Below are 22,720 nucleotides of genomic sequence, written 5' to 3'. Positions count from 1 at the left end.
TGCTGAAGGAAACAACCCTGCTTTAAGAACATGTCCATCAGGCGCCGCACTATTTGGAAATGGTATTTATAAAAAGTAACTCTGGCGTCTTGCATTGTTAACTTTGACATGTTGCGCATGTTACAGTAATATCCCACCCGGCTTCTGTTCCCAAGCCTCCCGCGAGTTCAGTATCGGCAGTGTTCATGGGGGCACTAAAAACAAGCTGCGTCCTCCAAAACGGAAGCACTCAGCAGTGGAAAGAAGAGGTTAATAATAAATGCTCACATGCGATAAATGTACACCATGTCTTCAGTCTTTTGCAGTTTAATTATAATAGATGAATCCTAAAGACGAGGAGTTACATTCTTGTTGATCACATTAAAATCAAAACGAGGAAAATCACATTGTGGCCGCACACTGGCCTAAAACAAAACCGAGTGCATTTTCTCTAGTTTGGAAGAACCCGAATCTAAAAGCTTCTGGACTCGAGAGCAACGGTGTAATGCATCATTTGAAAGCTAAGGCCTAAAAACATGTACAATAGGCCAGGATGCATGAGAGTGTGTTTGAGAGTGCACATGGGGGACGACGGATGGAAATTAGCCCATGGCGTGTTTACATGGATGAGACCTATGTATGTTCATTAACACGCACTGTCCCGACCCCAAAAAAAAAAAGCAAAACTGACAGTAACTTTCACCACGTTTTTGTCAGATTTTTGTCGCTCTTTAGTCACTTTTGTGTTGCTTTTCTGGCACGTTTTTGTTGCTTCTTTGGTGCGTTTTTGTGTGTGTTTCTTCTGTGACTTTTGTTGCTCGCTTTTTTGTCGTGTTTTCACCATGTTATTTATTCTGCTTTTTTGTCACATTTTTGTTACGTATTTATCCTCGTTTTCGTTGGTAATTTGATGCTTTTATTGAAAAGATTTGGGTAAAGCCAAACTGGAGAAAACGTGCTTTATGGTTTATTAATGATATACCGTAGTGCATCATGTATAAAAAATGACAGCGCATTTCAAGATCATTTTTAAAAATAAAATAGTTCTTAATAACTGTGTTAGAGACTGTGTGTAGTGGTTCATTTCTATTGTGATTCTGTTTAACAATGTATTTGATTCTTTAAAATGTGTGTGATATTGCAGATTCTGTGAAATACTGTATATTGTCTGCACGTCTATTTTTCCCACCCTGAGTGTTTCTTGAGGGCTGAATGGAACCAGTGAATTTCTCCATTGTGAGATCAATAAAGGCTTATCTTATCTCTCTCTTATCTTATCGCAATATTGCCATTTGATAATGTTACTGTCACATACATCATGTGTCTTCTAATTAGAAGAAGAAGAAGAAGAAGAAGAAGAAGAAGAAGAAGAAGAAGAAGAAGAAGAAGAAGAAGAAGAAGAAGAAGAAGAAGAAGAAGAAGAAGAAGAAGAAGAAGAAGAAGAAGAAAGTGGGCTCAGGTGGGGGTTAAGAGGTTAACAAGAAAACACAATGACAACATTTGACACAGTGCATGTGTAACTTCTTTATGTTCCAACCTCCTCCGGTTTCTTAATGAATTGATTTACTTTAAGCTTCAAAAATCAGCAGCAAAACCTCGTCGGCTTCATGTTTGAAAATGCCATGTGTTTAGTGCACTTGAAGGCACTGCCGATATTTCTAAAGTCTTTGAAGTCGTTTGTCCTTTTCCTTAAGAAAGGGTCCATTTGTGGCTGCTTATATTTAGACCACTCAACTCTACAACCAGTGTGAGTGAGAAGCCTCATATTGATGATTTTCCTGTCTGTTTTGGTGCCTCCCGCTGAGTTGCAGCTGCATGTCAGGCTTACTACATCGTCTCCATTTCTATTGGCCGGCATGAACAGGTGAATGCATTCTTAGTGAGTATTAACTAAGATCAGTGCTGGTTATCTGATCACATGGAACAAAAGACTGCTCCTGCTCTGGCCACCTGCACGGCCCCCTCGGCCCCATCCTGACCAGAGCCTCATGTATGTTTATATTTCTGTGCAAAGGTGAGTGCGTGTGTCTGCGGGCCGCGGGGCTGGACAGATGCTGGTTGGCAGTGAACACAATGAATTACTTAAAGGCCGTTAAGCCAAACAGGGCAGCGCTGACCGCTGGTTTACCCAACACTGACAGGGCCATCTGCCTCCACACTGCTCTTTACACACATGAAAGCAAACGCCATTCTGCCGGAGGGGGGCAAGGGCTGCCGGGAAAAAAAACATCAGGACTTCCCCCTCTTCATTTGATTTAGCATTTATGGTGAAGTTTTGGCTGAGCGCCTCCAATAGTAGTAAGTGGCAATGGCGACAAACAAATTTTACATTCAACAGGTAAGTGACTGAAAGAATAGCCGAAAGAGCTGTGGGTCAGAGAATACAATGAAGCAATGATTTAAACGTCGCAACGCACAATCTGCCCTATGTTTTTTGCCTGAATACAGAAATAAGTTCCCATTGTGCGGATGTGAATAGAACTCAAGTAAGGGGTAGCTCAGTATTGAACATTTGATTCTCTACTTTGATTACTCCACAGTTTTTGTAAACATAATACTTGTACATTTGATTAACATGTTTTTATTTTATTTTTTTCATTTCTTCATTTCCTTAATATGTGACATGTGGAGCATGCAACTCTTTGTGTTACTTTTGGGTTTAGTAGTGAGGATGACTAAAGGATTAAAGCATTGTAACTAGAAAAACAACAACTTTTAAATATTTTAAGGAGAGACCGGAGCAATAAGCAGCAGCATAGCGAGTAGTGCAAGCCTATATATCGGTATATCGGTTTGTGTACAAACTGATAAATAAAGACACACTCAAATCAACCATTAGATACTAAAATAATATTTTTTAACATGCTGAATTTTTACTTTATGAGCTTAAAGCCTGTATGGTTTATTAACGATATGATATGCATCATGTATACAATTTTACAGCACATTTGAAGATACGTTTTAATGTCATACACTTCAAATAGTTCTTAATAACTGTGTTAGAGACTGTGTGTGTGGTGGTTCATTTCTAGTGTGATTCTGTTTAACAATGTATTTGATTCTTTAAAATGTGTGTGATATTGCAGATTCTGTGAAATACTGTATATTGTCTGCACGTCTATTTTTCACACCCTGAGTGTTTCTTGAGGGCTGAATGTAACAAGTGAATTTCTCCATTGAGAGATCAATAAAGGCTTATCTTATCTCTCTCTTATCGCAATACATCATGTGAAGAAAAGAGAAGAAAAAGAAGACGAAGAAGAAAAAGAAGACGAAGAAGAAGAAAAAGAAGAAAAAAAAGGAGAAGAAAAAGACAAAGACAAAAAGAAGAAAAGACGAAGAAGAAGAAAAAGAAGAAGAAAAAGACGAAGAAGAAGAACAACAACATAAAGAAGAAGAAGAAGAAGAAGAAGAAGAAGAAGAAGAAGAAGAAGAAGAAGAGCTTTATTTATATAGCGCCTTACACAGACATGGTCACAAAGCGTTTTACATGAGACAATTTTTTAAATATTATTTCCTGCATACGTTGGTATGCAGGAAATAAAACAATAAACAAAACAAAAATGGCGGCCATAACACGAGACAGAAACCCATTTAAAGGCTCAAAAGGAACATCAAAGTGCATGTCTAAATGAAAACTAAATTATGTTTAAACGTCTTCCATTCGAAAGGGCTTCATATGTTTTATGTAGTTGCTGCGACGGTGGCAGGGTTCTCCGTTAAATCAGGATTACGGATTTGAAAGTCTTTAGTTGAAATGCTTGGACCTACTTGAGACTCTCAGGGCAATTTCTTGTTATATTGAAAATCATGCAAACACAGCAGTCTGCCAAACTGATTGAACCGCTGTTGTCCCCATGAAAGTTTTCTATCTCCAGCCACTTTCGCATTGATGGCGCGTCTTAGTCTGTTGTTTTTTTCAGGTGAGACACTGAGGGTGAAAAGTGTAATGCAAGTTATTATTTCTTCTTTATTCTTTACTGTTTTCATATGAAAGTGGTGCATTTATGTTCTATATTATGTGCTTCATATGCTACAGTGAATTTATAACAATTTAGATCTGTTTTTGGGTGTTTAAGGCTCAAAAAATCAGGGCAGGCATTTTGTTGTAACTTCTAAACATTGTAAACTTAGCATCTGTTGATGCTTTAAGGGACGATCACACAGAAACTGGGCCTTTAATTTAAAATTATTAGACAAAAATACAGAAAAACGTTTAATTGGTGCAATAGTAAAAAACAAAAAAAATCTTGGGAACATCGACAATTTATTGGCTTTTAGGTGAAAGTCCAAAAACTGGATAAAAAGAAAAGTTCGGAAAAGGGAGAGCTGTACTCACTGTATAAGAAGATCCTTAATTGCACTTTTTTTTGGTCAAATTTCTCTGTCCTCTCTGAATTGAAGCACATATAAAAAAAAATCTAGGTTACTGTAAAACATTTGTTAGGGTTTGATCTGTGTGCATGAAGACACATTTTTAAAGCTGCATTGAAAAAACACAAAACCCAGAGAACAACAATAAAAAAAAACAAAAAAAAAACAAGTACTTGACAACACAATAGCATTTGCCACAATGCTTTCTGAGTCTGGGAAATTAGAAAGTACAATGATGCACACAGCACACAATGGCTTTACAAATTGCTCATTTGTGTGTGAAAATACCTCTTTTCTGGCGTTTGCGCCGTCACTCGACACACACTGACAGATTATGTGTAGCTGTCATCCACAGCAGCAACTCATATGAAATCCAGCCCCCGTTTTGAAGCCTCCGTTGGCTCGGGCTGCTGTGGAGGGAGAGCAGGTCACAGTTAAGGGACGGGGATCACAGCATTATGCAGGCACACTCAAACACCCTCACCTTCGTCAATAGATCCTCTCACATGCATGTCTTCAAAAAGCATGCCCAAGATCTTCAAATGTATAGCACCGTGAAACAAATGCACTGTCAATTATATGCACATATTAAGTGTTTGGTCTTGGCTACATCCCATTTTTCCTATAGAAATGTCAAAGAAATGAATCTATTAATATCATTACTGTAATTATTCAGTCACAGTGTATATATTTTTGCACACATGTTTGAATGAATATACTTAGTGGAGAGATATTGCTTTTAAAATGTCGAGGAAAGAACAGGAAGCCATGAAGTAAAAGCAATTTTGGGGGCAACATGTATAAGATAAAAAAAAAAAAATCATATTTTACTGAATCTCACATGAGCTGCTGTCAGAGCTTTCACGCGCACATGTTTTCCAGATTTGTGAGCACAAAAAAAATAAGCACACACGCACAGTGACAGAACCTACTGCAGCATAGTCCACCTTCTCCCCTCTTGAAAGAACAATCTGTTGCTTTCACCCGGTTCTTTCTTCCATGTAGGCATTAATAGCTCACTGATGAATTTGTCGCGCGGCAGCCTACTTGACAAACGAGGAGTGGGGGGTCGGGCCGGGGGTGACGTCAGGTCCCACCAGCCCGGGAGACCCTCCTATTGGACCAGGGGGAGGCTTATTTAAAGGAGCACGCGGCGGCTCGGAGGCTGCTCCAACATCCGCGACAGCGCAGCGTCAGGGAGCAGCAGAAGGTAAAGAGAAGCAGACGCTCCGGCGCTGTCACACTTGGAGAGTGCAGGAAAGAAAGCGATTTGCAGTTTTATTTTGCTTTGCTAACGCTTATTCTGTGTTACTCTTCCAGGCTGCAACGCGTGCCTCCATGACACAACACAACTCCGCGCGTCATAAAGGTATGTGCATTCTTTATGAAATGTCACTGTCTTAAAGAACATCATTTCACAAATTATTCTCTAAAGTGGTTCGTTTAGTGACAGTCTTTTCCCACAAATCACTAGGTCTGTATGTTTTTTAAAGCCTCATTTTTAAGATTTGTATGTTTTAAAACCAACACTGTTCGCTTGGCGCATTTCCCCACAAGTTTATTAGAGAGAGGAACAAAAATGGGAAAGTGATAAACTTGCACAAGAATCACATGCATTTGGGGGTTCAATTAAATTAGCCTACTATAGAGTAACTGCAGCTTTGATTATGTTGCAATTGCGATTTCTATTTGATTGCAATTCATTCCGCCGCTTTATTGATCAGTCACTTTGCTGAACCCAATCAATAATGCAGGCTAACTACAATGGTGAAGGGAAAGTTCTTTATTGACAGCGACCAGGACTGTCCCCCCCCGTGGATTAGCGGCGGAGTGATGGGGCTTTCCGGGAGTCACATATGAAAACAGTTCAATGTCGAAAACCTCCTTTAGGGTCGATGCAACCGGCGTCCTGTGAAAGCCGAAGCAGCACCCAGTGTTCGTTAGTGTTGCACGGGGTGAGGGGATGACAGCTGTGTGGAAATGAAGTGCAGTCCCGTTGCAGCTTGAGGGCTATCGAGAAACACTTTCCAGAGTTATCCCCAGAAATTAATTATCTTTCTATTACTGCTGCGGTGCTGTGGATGAGTGTGCGCGCACGGGAGTACAAACCACGCATGTGTGAACAAACCCAGCAGAATGGAGCATTTCAAACAGGCCGTGTGTTGAATACGCGCGAGCCTTTAAAGGGAATAGGCCGCCGTTTTTCCCACACTGAGATATGTTCTTGCCTGAGCTTAGACGAGTTGATGCGTAGCTGTCTGGTCCTTGTGCGTGCGCTCAGTCACGCGGATGTTGTGAGCATTTAGGCTCTCCCAGTATATTCCCATAGCTCCAAACAGGGCTGAAACAACTAATCGATTAATCGACAATTAATCGATTACTAAAATAGTTGTCAACTATTTCAGTAATCGATTAATCGTTTTCTCGCAAACAGACTAAAAAAAGAGCAAAAAAAGACATGAAAATTGTGTATTTTGGATGAAAACCTACTTTGTTTTTAACGTTAGGGTCTGCAGTGTTTTGTACATTGTAAATTTCATGAATATCTGTCTTTGTCTCGTCCAATCACAAAGCAGAATTAGCACAAAGAGCCCCCTACAAACGTTTACTTTAAGTTTACTCCATGAACATGTCCTCAAGCGGCGCCACTTTAGCGTTATGTGATAAGAAAGTTGAAAAAATACAATTTCCATGCACCTTTCACAGCCAAACGATTAATCGATTAATCGTAAAAAATAATTGGTAGATTAATCGATTACCAAAATAATCGTTAGTTGCAGCCCTTGCTCCAAACAGGGGGTGAAGTTAGAAGCGACCAAGCTGTTCCACGTTTTCCCTATTTAAAGCCGCAACGTGTCGAATTTTACCCAATAAATAAAACTGAAACACAAGCATCTATTTTATGATAGATATTTTCATCGTTGAAAAATACCTCATAAATGTACAAACAAACATTTAAGAGCCTCACCCCTCCTAAGATGTGACTGTAAACGTTACCGGGAGTGGGTACGTCTCCAGCTCGTCTCCATGGAGATGTGACTAAAGGCAGCAGAATTTAACATTTAAACAGGTTTCTCATCCAAATCCATTTGTTTATTAACCACTGCAGTTATAGCAATTCCTGTGTTGAGCTGCTCATTAAGGGCATGTTTTGATATGCAGGCAACAGTATAGTCCAAATGTTACGCAGTGTACCTTTAAATGCAGTTACGTGAAAAGTTACATGATGCAAGTATAGTTATACAAATTTAAACATGTCGATTTTCTAAGCTGATAAAAAGGGGGCACTATATTGTAAGGCGTAATAACACCTTAGGAGCACTTTACTGCGGAGTGGGTGTTATTACGCCTTACAACACAGTGCCCCTTTTTTATCAGCTTAGAAAATCGACATGTTTAATTTTGCGTAACTATACTTGCATCTATATTTATGTCAATATTGTTTGTTTATTTTTTCAGGATCGTGTTTAAACTATTGAAATTGGCTCAGTGCCGACCAGTATAGGCTAATGACAGCGTGCGAGGTGCGAGGGCCAAAATGTACCATGCATATTATTCATTTTTGTCCCGGTCCCAAAAGATTGTGGGTGAAAGCAGCTCCGGGGATGTGTCAGTGACAGGCAGCCTCCTTCTGGCTCGGTCTGAGGTGTCAAGATCGGACCTGGAGCGCAGCCAGGATGTCCTATTTACATAACCCCCCCCCCCCCCCTCCCCCCTCCTCTCTCGTCTTACCCCAGCATGAGGCAGCTTTGGTGGCGGCACAAGATACATACATTACGCGTGTACACCCACATGTAGACGGACCAAATGGTGTGTGGCACGGCGCGCAGACAATCTGTAGCCACGAGAGAAATTCAGTGCTAACAGGTGTTCAAACAGGCCGCGCGGTGCGTTCTTCCAATTATTGCAATTAGATGCTGCCTAGTTACCACTCAATAATGTGCAACTGCTGTGGAGGGGAGTAAGTCTGGAGGCTCTTACAGGACTGACAGATTGGGGGGGGGAGTGAGTGCATTTATGATGATACAGCAATTGCATGTGAGATGACAAAAGACGCTGTAGTGACTGAAGAATGCAGAGGTGTGTCGTGAATGCAGAATAAATCCCTTTTTTTTTTTTTTTTGCAAAGAGTCATTATCAGCTTTAGCAGATTGTCAAAGAACAGCAGGGTTTTATGTGTAGCTTCACACCGACGTTAGAGAAAAATACATAAAACAAGCAGCACAAAAGCGAGATTGGTGCGTTTTAGATAAACTGAAGCCCATTACAGGTTTTTTTTTTATGTTGTGTCGTGAAGCAGCTCAGACTGAACTGAAAAATATCTACCCAAACATTGTAAATAGATGTATACGGCTACACCAGATTACACAAAGTACTTAGACGCATGTATACATACACTGTTATTATGGCTGAACAGACAATTACCTTCTAATTCACAGCATTGTTGGCTGCTTACTTGTAATACTGATGACTTTCATTTGCCACCTTTTACTTGAGAGCAAATACAGCCAGCCCTTTGTCAGTGGTGAGAGCAGGGCTTGTTTGTTCTGAGCTGTTTTTTGCTAATGATATGTTGATGATGATGACTTGGTTCATCTGAGGCTGAAATGTGTGAGGCAGAGCGACAGCAGCGACAAAACACAGGTATTCCATCATGACAAGGGCCATCTTGATTTGATGTATGATTGAGCTGTCATACTTTACAGCGCGCAGGCCTCAATCAGTGCGGACAGGCCTTATCACAAGAAAGGCCGATAACAGGGTGCCATAAAGCGGGATGCTGCCCCACTGACATCTGAGCAACATAATAAGTGTGTGTGCGTTCTCAAAGGTGGAGGGGTGTGTGTGTGTGTCAGGACAAACAGGAGATGTTAGTGGCAGCTGTCCTCCTTGTTTGAACTGCAGTCACATCAGAGCTCCGCGTCCCACCCCTCTCTTCACCTGCACCCCGTCCCAGAGCTCCTTAACCTCCTGTGGCAACCTGTCTGCCTTTAGTGACCCCCCCCCATCCTGTCCTGCACCATCCTCTACTCACCGTCCTAAATCATCTTACCAGACAGACAGACTTCTGACTTCAGAGAACGTCTGTTGTGGAAAAGATCAAATGTCTAAAAATACATGTTTTTTGTCGTCATAATCTCAGATCTGATCCTAGCCTGGAAAAATGCAAACGTAAACAAAGTATTTATAGAAAGTAGGGGCAGATGTTGAGCTGTGAAATACCAAAGGGAGAGAGGGCTATACGTATGGCCCAAGGACAGTTTATTTTGCTTACATTAGTAATGTACCTTTAACACATCACAGTGATAATTAAACACAGTATAATTCTCTCAAGAGTTTTGTAGCATCTGCTTCATTTTATTTGTTTATTACAGACACATCACATATACATTGGACAAACCAGATGCAATGCACAAGCGCTAATTTACAGCATAGATGTTATTGATACGTTAAGCTTCTAAAATACAAACATCTTTGTGTGTGCAATAATGTGCAGGTAAAGTGTTCCTGTTCCTCTGTGTGGCGCTATTCCTCAAGCATGGCTTGTTTTGAACTCTCTCTGATTGGACACTGCATCATGCATTTCTGAAAATTCAGCCCTTCATCAGTCATGATTGATGCCAAGGGAAATGGAGGAAAATGACAAATGGTAGAAATGTTGTAAGATTAAAAGTGGAAGTGTTCCCCTGTGCAGTATAATAGTGCATTTAAATCTTCGCATCAATCATTCACTACCAACGATTTCTGCCAGATTTTCTCTGCTTTCATTTTCGTTTGCCGCTACCTCACTTTTCTATCTTCTCTCTTCTCATACTCATTTCAGTTCAGGCTAAATCCATTGTTTGATGTGGTCTTTTCATCAGCTGAAGAAAGCTTGAGAGGAGGCAGTGGAGGGGGTTCACTTGAGGATGGAGCAGAGAAGACAAATCTGAGAGAGAGTCCCAAAGCAACAGGCTGCTGTCGACCAGATTCACCGACGCAGTAAAAACAAGGTCAGGCATTTATGCTTTTTTTTCTTTCACAAGCGTTCTGGCTGTGTTTTAACTCAAAAACTGAATAGCTGATATTGACAAAACGCAGATTGTTTGTTTGCAGACGATTCTTTTCTCTATCTCTTTTAACACAACATCAATACACTTCGTTCTCCAGCTTTCGACACAGCACAAGAAAGAAAGCCTTCTTCTTCATGACCCCTACCCCCACTTGCTAATAATATTTCGGTCTGCTAATCTAATTAATTAAGGACAAAGTTTTATATGTTAGACACAGGTTTTCCACTGGTAATGGGTTGTGCTAATGAACCTCTTGCTAAAATAATTATGTTCTATGCAAATGTGAAGATGAAAAAAATCTTACATATGGTGCAAATACCTCTCAGTGACTAATACGCACCATAATAACCAAAAAAAAGCATGGCATTTTTTGGTAGGGCATTTGCTGGATCCGAGAATGGGCGTGTGACATTTGTTCAGGCTTCTGCCGCCCGGCTCCTAAACTGCTGGATGATCTGCTTTGACATTTGATCCACATGTGGACCTTTCCTCAGAGGAGCAGGTCAAGGAGTTACCGTTGCCTGCATGAGGCTCTCAGAAAATGAGTCAGAAGAAAGCGTAGATGTCAATGAAAAGAATAAAAACGATGGCTGCTCATTTTCCTTGTGAGTCATGATTGTTACATGCAAGGAGCGCAAGGGGTGAGCGAGTTTTTCTTCCACACCTTTTTGAGCTGTTTTTCTGGGGGAAAAAGAAACAAAATTGAAAAACATTTTTTGTATATTGGATACTTTGTACAGCACATACACGTACTGCAATGTAGGACTTGTATGAAACTGGAAAACTGTACTTGTTAATGCATTACTTACTGCTTTGTAAAAGTGTGAAATAAACCAATCACTTAGATACAGCCTTTCGTTCCTCTGCTCTCTGATAGACGTGATTAAAGAAATAATGAAAGTTTACTTGCACATAACAAGTGAGGACAAAAAGATGCTGAATGCAAGTACAAGCAGCGTGGAAGGTCACAAGAGAATTGCTTTATAACCATGCTTTCTATATAGATGTATGTTAAGGCTCTTGTTTATTCTCTCTCTATATAGTATATTAGTTTAAAGATGACAAGTAATCCATGAAGAAAACAGTCTGATACTCAAACAATGTCACAGGAAATGTACACACATTATGAATATGAATGTTCCTTCATACAGCGTATATAGAGGTTGGCCTAGACATGTAACCCGTATGCCCTCCCCATGTACATGCACTTCTGATACAAACATGCAGATTATTGCCTATTTACATTTCAATGGAGCCGACCTGACACACGCAAGGCGACTAAAGAGCAGCGCCGAACACACTTTTCCCAGGCGCTGATTGCTAATATTCACATTCTCTCGTATTGGGGCGGGAGTATGTTGGAACAGCTTGCAGGAGAGCGCGCAGCATTGTTGGCGCTTCGATCACATTTAAAATAAGCTTTTCTGCCTGTACAAATGCTGACAATTATCTCATTTGTGCGCGCAGATTTTTGCATGCCGTCCTATTCGTCATTTCTCATGAATCGCGTCTCTTGTCTGGAGTTATAATGAATCCTCTTTTGCACTCTCCAAGGTTGAAGCAGACTTCGCGTGTGGCACGAGGCAGCGCTTCCGCATCCACCTGCGCACAGTGAGTAACTGTCAGCGCGTCGGCCATCTGCCTCTTTGTTGTTTCTCACGTTCGGGATGTTTAAGTTGGTGTGAGCTGAGCACATTTTTGCACGTTCCTACATGTGCAGAGCATGTTCTTCATCAGTCCCCGCCATCAGTCCATCTCGGGCTGCACAATACATCCTTATCGCAAAAGCCATATTCACTGAGGACACACATACTAGAAACACATAGGAACTTAGTCAATATTTTACTCATTTATTTCTATTTTAGCCTTGTTTTCTTTCTGATTTTGTGTTTTCTAAGTCTCATTTTGAGTACATTTTTGTTTAACATATAAGAATATCTCTATCGCAGACAGTTCAGTCTCTATTGTTTCTCATATCGTGCAGCCCTGATCTCGATTGAGTGCATGTTTGAGGAGGCGTTTGTCCATCTTCCGCACGAGCCCTCCCAACTTCAGGAGAGTGCTCGCCGCATGCACTGTACATGGTGTGTTTGTGTGTGTGTGTGTGTGTGTGTGTTCACAATCCAAGGCCATTCAAAAGCGCTGCATGGATCCATCCCATGTCCCGGTCACCATGGTTACGGGGCCACTTATCACAGAAGGTCCCGGCAGATCAAACAGGTGTGCATCCTGGAGACCACTGTTGCTAAGAACCTTTGTTGCAGACGACACACAGGTGCCTGTCGCCACCGGTGCAGAGCAGCGGGAGAGCTAAAACATTGTCTTGATGTCCCAGCCTGAACTGATGTGTGCTCTTGGACCGGCGCGTCCCGGGGCGAGCAGCAGGAGGTGGGACCGTTTTGGTGAAAATAGGTCATTTTGTGGGTCATCATTTCATTTGGACTGAGGGGTCACAGGTTTTGGTTACAACAGAAGACCTCCTGTGTCGATATTTTCACATTCAAAGAAAAGGACTCGGAGAGAGAAAGCGTGACCATACAGCTACCATGACATTTGCACTGTAATTTCATGAACTCTGAAAGGAGCAGACATTCATTTTAAATCATTTGAATGATTGACTGAACTGAAAGATTTCGTTCGGGCCAAAAGAATTGCACCATATCCAATTACAATTTTCCTGATAAGCAGTAAAATTGCTAATAGATTTGTGTTTAAGAATCCAAGTTCAGAAGCAGTGACACTTGAGAGAACTGAAGCTAGAGACTGAAATATGTATTGCCAAGCTAATACAAGAATAATTTTCAAATGTGTTTGTAGAGGTCTAAACTATGAGGTTAGCAGGCTATAGTCCCAACGGAGACAAATCATTTTGTTGTTACCATGGCAAACTAAAAGAATAAAAAAAAATCTATGTCTGTATGCGGTAAATATGAAGTGAAAGCTTGAATTGAACATGGCCACAGGCTTCTCTTCCGTCGATCCTAGATATTAAAGTGCCCTCAAGCTTAACCACAGGTAAACCATATTCACAGCAGTCTTATTAAAAGGGCAGTAGCTTTAGAAACAGAACCTTGAGCGAAGCATATTACACACAGTTCAAAAAGCTTGAACCTCACCCCTGTACCTGGCTCCTGCTGCTCCCCCTCCCCCACACACAGCACCTGTTCCCCTATTCATCTGCTGCCCCTGGCTCCCACTTTAACCGCTGCACGTCTTCACCGGGAGCCCCGCTGCTAATAAAGCTCGCTCTCCTCAGCCAATCAGACAGCTGACTTTTTTCTCTATCCCCCACGTCCTCTGTGTAATAAACCCAAAAGGACAAACATAAGCCCGACCCCCCCCCCCTTCAACAAATTCTGCCCTTAAACCCCCGTCTCCCCTTGACATTTACATCATACGTTTTTAGCTGCGTGGCGCTACATGTGACATTAAACGCCTCCTCCCATGTGGGTATCTCTGCTCCCCAGTTTGTGTTGCTCATCACCGTCTCTGATAATAATTCTGACATAATTAATATTGACAGGAAGCGCACTGGCCCGTTCAGTCGTCTGTTCAGTCGACAAGTATCCTCATGAATCCATATTGACAAGTGGGTGCCGTGCGCTCGGCGTCCCACCTGTTTACAGTTTATTCCTGTGTACCCAATTACTGCACGCAGACAGAGAGCAGAACTTCTCGGTTAGATTTACACCTGCCAGCGGATGCCCCCACCCGAAAGTAATTTCATAAGGTTACACTGTGAAAGCAGATGCGAGAGTGAGTGCTCTTTACGCTCAAGGTTAGAAACTTTCGTTATGAATTTCTTGTTTAGCAAATGAAATCAACTTTATTTTTATTTTCCGCGTCAGTGTTCTCCGTGCCCATATGCCACGTTTCAGCTTCTTCCGCTCCCTCGCCGTCACTCCCCCGTTTGTCTCTCACACCTCGCACCTCCCCTCCTCACCTCTCTGCACAGCCCCTCCTCCACTCCACTCCTTCTCCAAAGCAATTACCAACATGCATCCCCTTATAAAAGCATATGTCGCTCTCAATACCCAGACAATTACATTAGGCTCAATCTTTCCACCACCACAGGGCAGAAAGGTTACCAAAAGATACTTGCAAATCATTTAACAAGTGTTTTTTTTTTAATTACAATGTACATATATAAATACATATGGGAAGGATTAAGGTTGCAGTAATCACGGCAGGATTTAGATCCCTTTCACATATCTAAATTGTCGGGTAGCTCATTACTTTACATCACAATAACAACGTGGTTATGATGAGCCTAACCTTAGCACAAAAGTGTATCCCACAGTAGACTGTAAATAGAATCAGAATAGAACAAATATGGAGAAGACAAGTCAGTATTCAGTGTCACTGCCTTGTGGTAATTTATAACCCCTTCATTTGGCTCTGCATGGCTCACTTTCCCTGCTGCTTCCCTCCAGACTCCCCCCCCCCGCCCCCCTGCCCGTAAGCCCATCCTAACGCCTCCCCCTCCACCTCCTGGTATGCTCTGGTTTTTGCCCCCCGCAGCGAGCCCTCATCCTGGGCCTTGGTGCTGAGGATGCTCCCTCTTCCCAGTGAGAGGTCAGCGCTCTGGCTGTTTTCTCTCTTCCCCGCTCTCACAACTTGTTCTTCAGCCAGTGCCGACCACACACCCGATGATGCGGTTGCCAAAGCGTTAATAGAAGCACATTTTGGAGAAAAGCTGCCAATCGGGGTATTGATTTGGCATGATTTTTTTTTTTTTTTTTTAAAGTCAAAATTGAGACCAAACGAGCTGTTGGGCTTCTGACAACACGGTGTTATCCGGGGTTGATTCTAAAGAGCTTGATTGATTGCAATTGAATGAGAATTGCAATTTAAATAGCCATAATTACAATAAGACAATAACCCGCAAATACAATTACAAATACAGTTACTGAAATATTCTCCAAAACCATTTCAACACAGAACGTTCCTTTCAAGTTTGAACAAAAATCAAAAGCTGTTATACTTTTACAATTGTCAAAACACGCCCATGTAAATGCTTTAAATGTGTTTTATTGGAGCTTCATACTATTTGCATTGTGATGTATAAAAGTTGTGCACATAACAAGACGCAGCTGCTTATCAAAGGCTTATCTTTGCTTTCGTGGCTGTGAGCGTACAAGTGAGGGCTAGACAGTACTTATAGAGACGTGTGGAGCAAAACGGCCTTGAAACTGTGGCGTGAACTGATAAAAAAAAAAAAAGCTGCATTAACAACACGCCACTGATGAATTAACGGCTGTGTTCCCCGCTAACGGGCTAATTAATTTGTAAAAGCAATTGAAATACTGTAAATATATGTTATCTTTCATTATTTCCAGCTTGTCTCAAATTGACCCCTAGCAACAAGTGATTAAATTTCCCCAACACGTGAATTTAACATTAATTTGTTTAAATGCACTTTTGGGAAATTAGCGCGGATATAAATTGTCTTTGGAATTGCAAATCCTAATGTATGCTGATGGCCAGAGGACAGAGAAATGTGTTCTGTCAGTGAGTGAATAATAAATGTGTGGTGTTGGACGAGGGACGGCAGACGCACACGGCTCTTCAGAGAAATCCATTTTCTAATTCTCTGACAGACGCAGAGGGGGAGCCGAACACATGTACCTCCCCCTCACATACACCAATTACTGCAATGAGCAAATGAAAGGCTGTGTCCCATCAGGGCCACCGTAGGGGGTACAGAGAGCCACAGAGAGGAGGGGGCTTCCACATAATTGTCCCCTTCCCTCCCTCCCGCTCCCCCTCCCTTTGACAGATACACACATACATTACAGCAATTATCATCTGCTCGCTCTGCTGTTCTCTGCCGCGCCACGTCAATAAGTGACTTGTTTTAGCTTTTTGTTTTTCCTAAATTTTCGCCCTTACCCGATTCTGCCCCTGCCACAGTCTCCCGCCCCGCCTTCTCATCACCTGCCTGCATGCTCCGTGACATTTTACAAGAATGGCTGTCAAAATATGTGGAGAGAGTCTGTCAGATCAATTAGTAATGCACGCGACTTCACCAAACTCAAAAGGAGTGAAAAGCTGCTTGTAGGAATGTTTGTCATTTTTTGATCGAAAAGTCTCTTTGTGTATAAGGTACGAAGTCGTTGAATTAGGGCTGCAAGTGACGCCATATGTTCAGATCACAAAAGGTCTCAATATGTCCCAAAATCATTGCACTCTTCCATCTGACTGAGATTACTAACGCTGTCAATATTAACAAGTCATGGTCACTTAAGAATGTGCAAAGGATCAGTTTTGGTTATGATTTTCCTAATCCTTATAGATATAAAATGTTCTCATATTGTGTAGCCCCTTATTAAATGAACTTGGATAAAGCATAATCCAAAATGATGAACAATATTTTCTGTGTGTTTGTAAAGTGATGATTTATAATAATCTACATTCAAAGTGAAAGACAGCGAGCCGCAGTGTAGAAGGTGAGGAGACAGTCCCACCTGACTGCATGTTCTCACTGCAGAGCCGAGCCTCTGCAGGCTAATTGAAGTCAACCACAGGGCACTGCTAATGATCAGTCTACAGCGACCCTTGATGGTCTGTCATCTTTCTGTCTGCGTCCCTGCATGCTATTTGCACAGCCCTTGACGGCTGCGGGAGAAGCCTGAAAGACAGAACTAAAAGAAGAAGAAGAAAAAAAACACACCATGTGAGAGCAAGAGGCATGCAGCGTTAGACAAATGACCCAGTTGATAAAATGACCAGCGTCATGCCGAGCAGGAAGTCGCCTCACCGTGTCTGGCCCTGCTCACTTCCGCTCGGTGGTCATTATCCCACACCGGCTCCAAATTCACTAACACAAAATCGATAGAAGCAGGTGGGGCCTGAGGTGAGAGCAGGAACTGTGGATGAGAGCAGCCAAGGAGGAAACACATTTTCACTTATTTAATGACCAAAGGCCTTGAATTTACTGCACTATGGGGGGAAACCTATTGATTTTTCTTATTAAATGTTCAGGGTGACAGAACCAGTGTGAAGCTGCACATTGTAAATGGGACTGATTCTACGAGGTTAATGTTTTCTACAAGATTCTTCCTAATACAGTTATTAATAATGAAATTGAAAATCTAAATCAATAGTGTGTGATTTGATACTATTATATCATGCATTCATACCAAATGATTTATCCAAATGTGAAATGTACATTTGTGAGCCGTCCCTGTGCCACAGTTATAGCAGTTTACTGTATAGCTGCTGAGCTTGGCTAAAATCAGCGGAACCTCTTGCCCTTGTGTCTCATCTGCAGAGGGATGTTCCAGCGTTCAGTGACAGAGCTATATGAATGCAGTCTTTACTTTCAAACGACTTAAGTTTGAATGAATGGGGAGTACAGATGGGATTGGGACGTTGTCTGGACGTAATCACCACGAGACTCAACAAAATTATGGCTATTGTTCATTTGAAAATCCACTTAAGGCTAAAGAAAAGATGTTTGCAGGATGAGAAAATGAGCCGTGGTGCTGACAAATCTTAAAACCCTATTTGCTGTTATTTCACTTCATTTTGCGTTTCAGAATGAATACTCTTCGGCAAAACCCTGTTTGGAGAAAAGAGAAAATGATAGATTATATGTTTGAGCTCTACAGGAGATGAGCGCAAAGCCTGGCTGGGCAGCGAATAATTTGATACACACTGTAATGCCCACAATAACGACACCACCTGTAGAATCGCATGTGGCTCAACTATTAAATCCCAGCAATAAATCTGGGTTTTGTGAGGCTTCAAATACTGTGCTCCCTTTGGAGAGCAGCAATATCTGCCTGGCCAGTGCTGCATATTTAGGTGTCATTTTGTGCCCCCATAACACTAAGCCAGTTTTCAGTGGAAGCTCATGAAGAGCCTTGTCTATATGAAGCGGCAGGGTAGAATAAACTCTTGCTCTAGACTCGAGGGCCCCTCTATTCGCATGTCATTAACATGAAATCCATTGAAATTCATCAGTGCAGATGAATAGCTAATGATTTCATTAGCTTACTATACATGCTATGAAAATTATATTCACATGGGATATAAGGGAATATGATAAAAGGATTTTTGTCCTACTTCTGTATAAGAATTACATTTCACCAAACGGCCTTGACATCCTAATTGAACATTAGTGTAATATAGAAAATTTCCAACAGAAGAAATGAAGTGCGCTGTCCTTGAACACCGCGCCAGCTTCTTTGTGTGCGCTACTGTCTTCTGTCAGTTCTTTCTCTCTTCAGCTCTGAGTGAAAGGACCTCCATCTGAAAGTGAAGAACATAATTTAAGCCTGCTCTAATGACAGAACTATTCAGCAGGCTGTCCATAATTGTAGGACCAGGACAGGCAGAATTATATTCTAAAAACCTGTCGGAGCCTTTCTCCTGCTCCAGTCTTGAGTACATGCAGTGACCTAAGTTCTCCATAAAGACAGAGATAACTGGAGCCACTAAGTTATGTGAACGGTGGGGAGCCCATTATTTCTTAATATGATTTTTAATGTGAAAATTAGAAACAGGTTGGACATGGAGCTAATTTCTAATGTGTCATTCTGGCTGTGCGCTGAGGGCCGTAGCTTTAACCAGGCTGCGTGTTCTTCTCTGTTGTTAGCCTAATACATGGAAGTCATTGGCTCCTATAGACCTTAATGAGTCCGACGTACGCGCACCGTGAAGGGACGAGCAACACCGGACGCAGGGCGAGAGAGACAGAGTCGAAGGGGCGAGGCAAAGGCTTGCAGCTCTAATGAACTGAAGCTGGCTGTTCGCTGTCACTCTGCTCAGCGCAGTGACCCGCACAATGCAGCCACATTGTTGGGCCTCCTTTGTAAGCGCTAACCCAGGCAGCCCATGCCACATAGAGAATGAATGGCTCCAGTAACTTAAACTTGCGAGCCGACCGAGGCAGCTGTCACTCTGCCTATTGTGGCCGCTGACAGCCGCCATTGATGAGAGCATTGTACAGTGAAAGAAAGCAGAAACTCACAATGCACAGCAATGCTGGAACAGAGAGATTTACATCCAAAGCTGCAGCAGCTACAAGGTCTCAAGGACAATGGGCATTATACTTATACACTCTGTGTCAAACAGAAGATTAGGACATTTGCTTTAGTACCAGTGATCAGTTGATCATTTGCATTGATCCTCTTGGCACACATTTTTTGTCTTAAAATTGTAGACTGAACGTATGCAAACATACATTCATTACACAGCATTAGTGATGCACAGTATAGAATATTGTTACTACAAAGCTGCATAGAAATTGCTGCACATTCTAAAATGTGCACCGTCTATCCGTATCTAATTTAGAAAAATGTGTCAATGTGTTTTCAAGAATTTCCTGTTGTAGTAGTGCACAATGTGAAATTCTTGAAAGTGGGCTTTAGCCTGTGGTAAATGTGTGCAGCTTTGGACTAGAAACATTAAACTTTGTGCAGCGAGTTACCAACAGCATGTGAAAATAGAGGACTGCATCAATTTATCTCGCTTCTAGAGTCAGGAAAACAGACTGGTTCTGCGCCAGGCCCTCTGAAGCTCAACAGATGCTTTTACATTTACACACACATAAGCGTTGGCAGTATATTTTAAACTGTGAAGTAATTATGCCCATTTCTCTGAGCATGAGAATCTGAGTAAAGAAAAGGCACTGTGTCACTTAATTCCCTCTGGGCCCGAGTCTTGATTGGGTCCTGCAGTGCCACGGCCTCAACCAGAACCTAAAAGCTGAGAGACAAGGCCCCCAAAGAGAGAGCCCATATGAAAAGCAACTTATTGAATCTCGCACTGAGATGATAAAAGACGCATGTGTTCCTTTTGGGTTTAAGAGTTCTTTTTCCATGACCGTAAAACATGACTCGCCTGTCATTTCATCTGCGGTCAAAATGTCACAGTGTCACAGACGTTTGTTGAGATCAGCCAGAAGCTCGCTAGCGTGCGTATGTGCCTTTAGGGAGCAGCATTCATTGGCGAGGCATGATTGACTTGATGGACAGATGAAAGAAAAAAAATCTATTAAGGAGACGTGAAATCATACAGAAGGCCCTTTTTTAAGTCCAAGATGGCTTTATCAAACACTGAAATGAGAAAAACAAAAGCCTTGACAAAGCAAAATGGTAAACCTCTTCCCTACGTTGGAAAACTCCTGTATGACTGAGAGCCCACAAACAAGAATTTGACACAACAAAATGCTACTCATGGTTATATGTAGAGGCTACTAAAGATACAACACAAACATGGCCTATAATAGATGTACAATGTGTGGCTTGTTGGTGTTAGTGTTACTGTAATGTCAAGGCCTGGTTATAACGAGTCATAATGATATTAGCAGTAGATTATAGCACTTGTTACAAAGGAAGTCAATTCAAATATGAGTCAGTAAATATGTAGTATATGTATATGTATGTATAAGTACTGAAGAGCACAAGTTGTGAGAGCATGCAACATGTACAGTCACTAATTCTTCTGGATTTGTCAACACTTCTGTTGTCCTTTGTTTTAACCATAGCTCAGCTTAATCATCTTGGCATGTTTGCACAAGATGATTTAATGGTCATTTGGAGGAACGCGATCCAAGATCACATTTAATTGAATCCAATTTAATTTGATAGCCTCAGTCAAGAACAGATATTTTCTAACATTTACCACGTCCTAACAATTATTAAAGCAAAACCAAGATCTTTGGCCTGTATTTGAACCCCTTTTTCACTTTGAATATCTTGATTTTGGCCAGCTATATCAAGAGCTCATGATTGAGGTCAGTGGTCAGCCAAAGATCAACAGCACTTTTCAATGGCCGATTGAGTTGAATTGAGTTGAGTTCACTTGGCTTTATAGTCAATATCACATGTTTAGCACATATAACATTATTCTTCAACCTTTTCCCCTGTGAGCTACTTTTATTTAACAAATGTGGTAGAAAGCTTCTTCCGATATGAAAACGAGTGACTATGAGCCATAGGGGGAGTTCACCCTGAACAGTTGGAAGCCACAATGATATTTTTACACATTTAACCAAATGACTTTGCTTTCCCCTTTATACTTGAAGTTCCAAACAATAAGAAAATGCCTCTGAAAGTTCAACTGCAGTCTTCTTTCTGACGGTCAGACAAAGGCTGAGTTGAGATTATATGTGTAGATGAAAGATAACAGACAGTATTCATGTTAGGGCTGAAAGATATACCGTTATCGTATTGATATCGAGATATGAACATTCAAAACATTAAAATCGAAAAAGCAAGATATAAACGATATAGATTTTCATCAATATCTCTTTATTATTATGTTTTTATTTTTCTGAAAATTCTTGGTTAAAAAATCCCTCTAACTTAACAAAAATGGCATCTTGTCCATCTGGGAAGTGCTTTGGGATAAACTAAAAAAAGTGTCTTTCTGTTCTGCTCCAGGCCCGTAACGGGGAGGGAAAGCCACGTGTGGTGCGGGACTGTTTATCGACCATTAAAGATTAATAGAAATAGAAGAACAGCGGAGAGGTCAGCGGGGCCGGAGCCAGCGATATTAACAGGAAATAGGACGAGAGCAGAGGCTCTGTAGGCGGGCAAGAGCTAAACAAGTCATTATCATTCATTTACAAGATATTTCTCATTCACAACACAACCTGCATCCACAAATAGTGTGATGTCTGGCGTGAATATCATGAAAACAGTTATCTCCTGGTTTTACTCACAGCCATTTGCGCCATTACGTCCCATTTTCCCCGTTTTATCCGTTGCCTTCATTTCCTTTCCCCATATCATGGGTTCTCTCTGCTTGCCTCATGCCAAGTTATCTCCCACACTTCCCATGTTTACTGTCTATTTGTTGTGCTTTCTGATTCGGATGTTTCCCTCCTTTCCTGGTTATCCTGCAGAGATCCCTTATTATTGGTAGAGCTTAGGAGAACCAATAGTGGTGAGATTAAACCCGTGTCCTCCTGCACTCACGTTATTAAAGCATCTGTTCTGACAGCTGCTGCTCACCGCATTGCAATACCCACCTTGATTGATATGTATGTATAGCTATTGGTGATAATTTAGTGCATCATACTAAACATATCAGCTGCTGTGATGCTTTAAACTAATGACACTCTATTATTGACCGTCTAATCTCACTTCTGTTGTTTTCTCTTCCAGACCTTTTCAACATTGCTGAATGCTTATGCACAAGATGATTTGATTATTGTGATAAACTAGAGTGCAAACACATGTAAGCTTGTCCTAATGAAGTGGGGGATGGTAATATTGGCTGAAGTGTTACTTGAAAGATTGTTTATTTTTGTGTTTTAATTGGTGCCCTTGTCGTTTTGACTTGACAACATATTATTGGAC

At 41.5% G+C, this 22,720-nt stretch overlaps 1 long non-coding RNA gene across 2 annotated transcripts; it reads left to right on the top strand.

The window, feature by feature from the left end:
- Positions 1–5,486: 5,486 nt before the first annotated feature.
- Positions 5,487–22,432, top strand: LOC306971778. Of its 2 annotated transcripts, XR_013793475.1 has the most exons (5): positions 5,487–5,563; positions 5,674–5,722; positions 10,218–10,346; positions 11,961–12,017; positions 21,800–22,432. It is a non-coding gene; the product is annotated as an uncharacterized lncRNA (long non-coding RNA). The 2 variants fall into 2 exon arrangements; XR_013793476.1 differs by lacking the exon at positions 21,800–22,432 and having other exon boundaries at positions 11,961–12,205.
- The last annotated feature ends 288 nt before the right edge of the window (positions 22,433–22,720 follow it).

Source organism: Gobius niger (genome assembly GCF_951799975.1).
Source record: "Gobius niger genome assembly, chromosome: 12".
Taxonomy (NCBI): domain Eukaryota; kingdom Metazoa; phylum Chordata; class Actinopteri; order Gobiiformes; family Gobiidae; genus Gobius; species Gobius niger.
The sequence above is the reverse complement of the archived record's forward strand: the minus strand, read 5'-3'. Positions and strand labels throughout refer to the sequence as shown.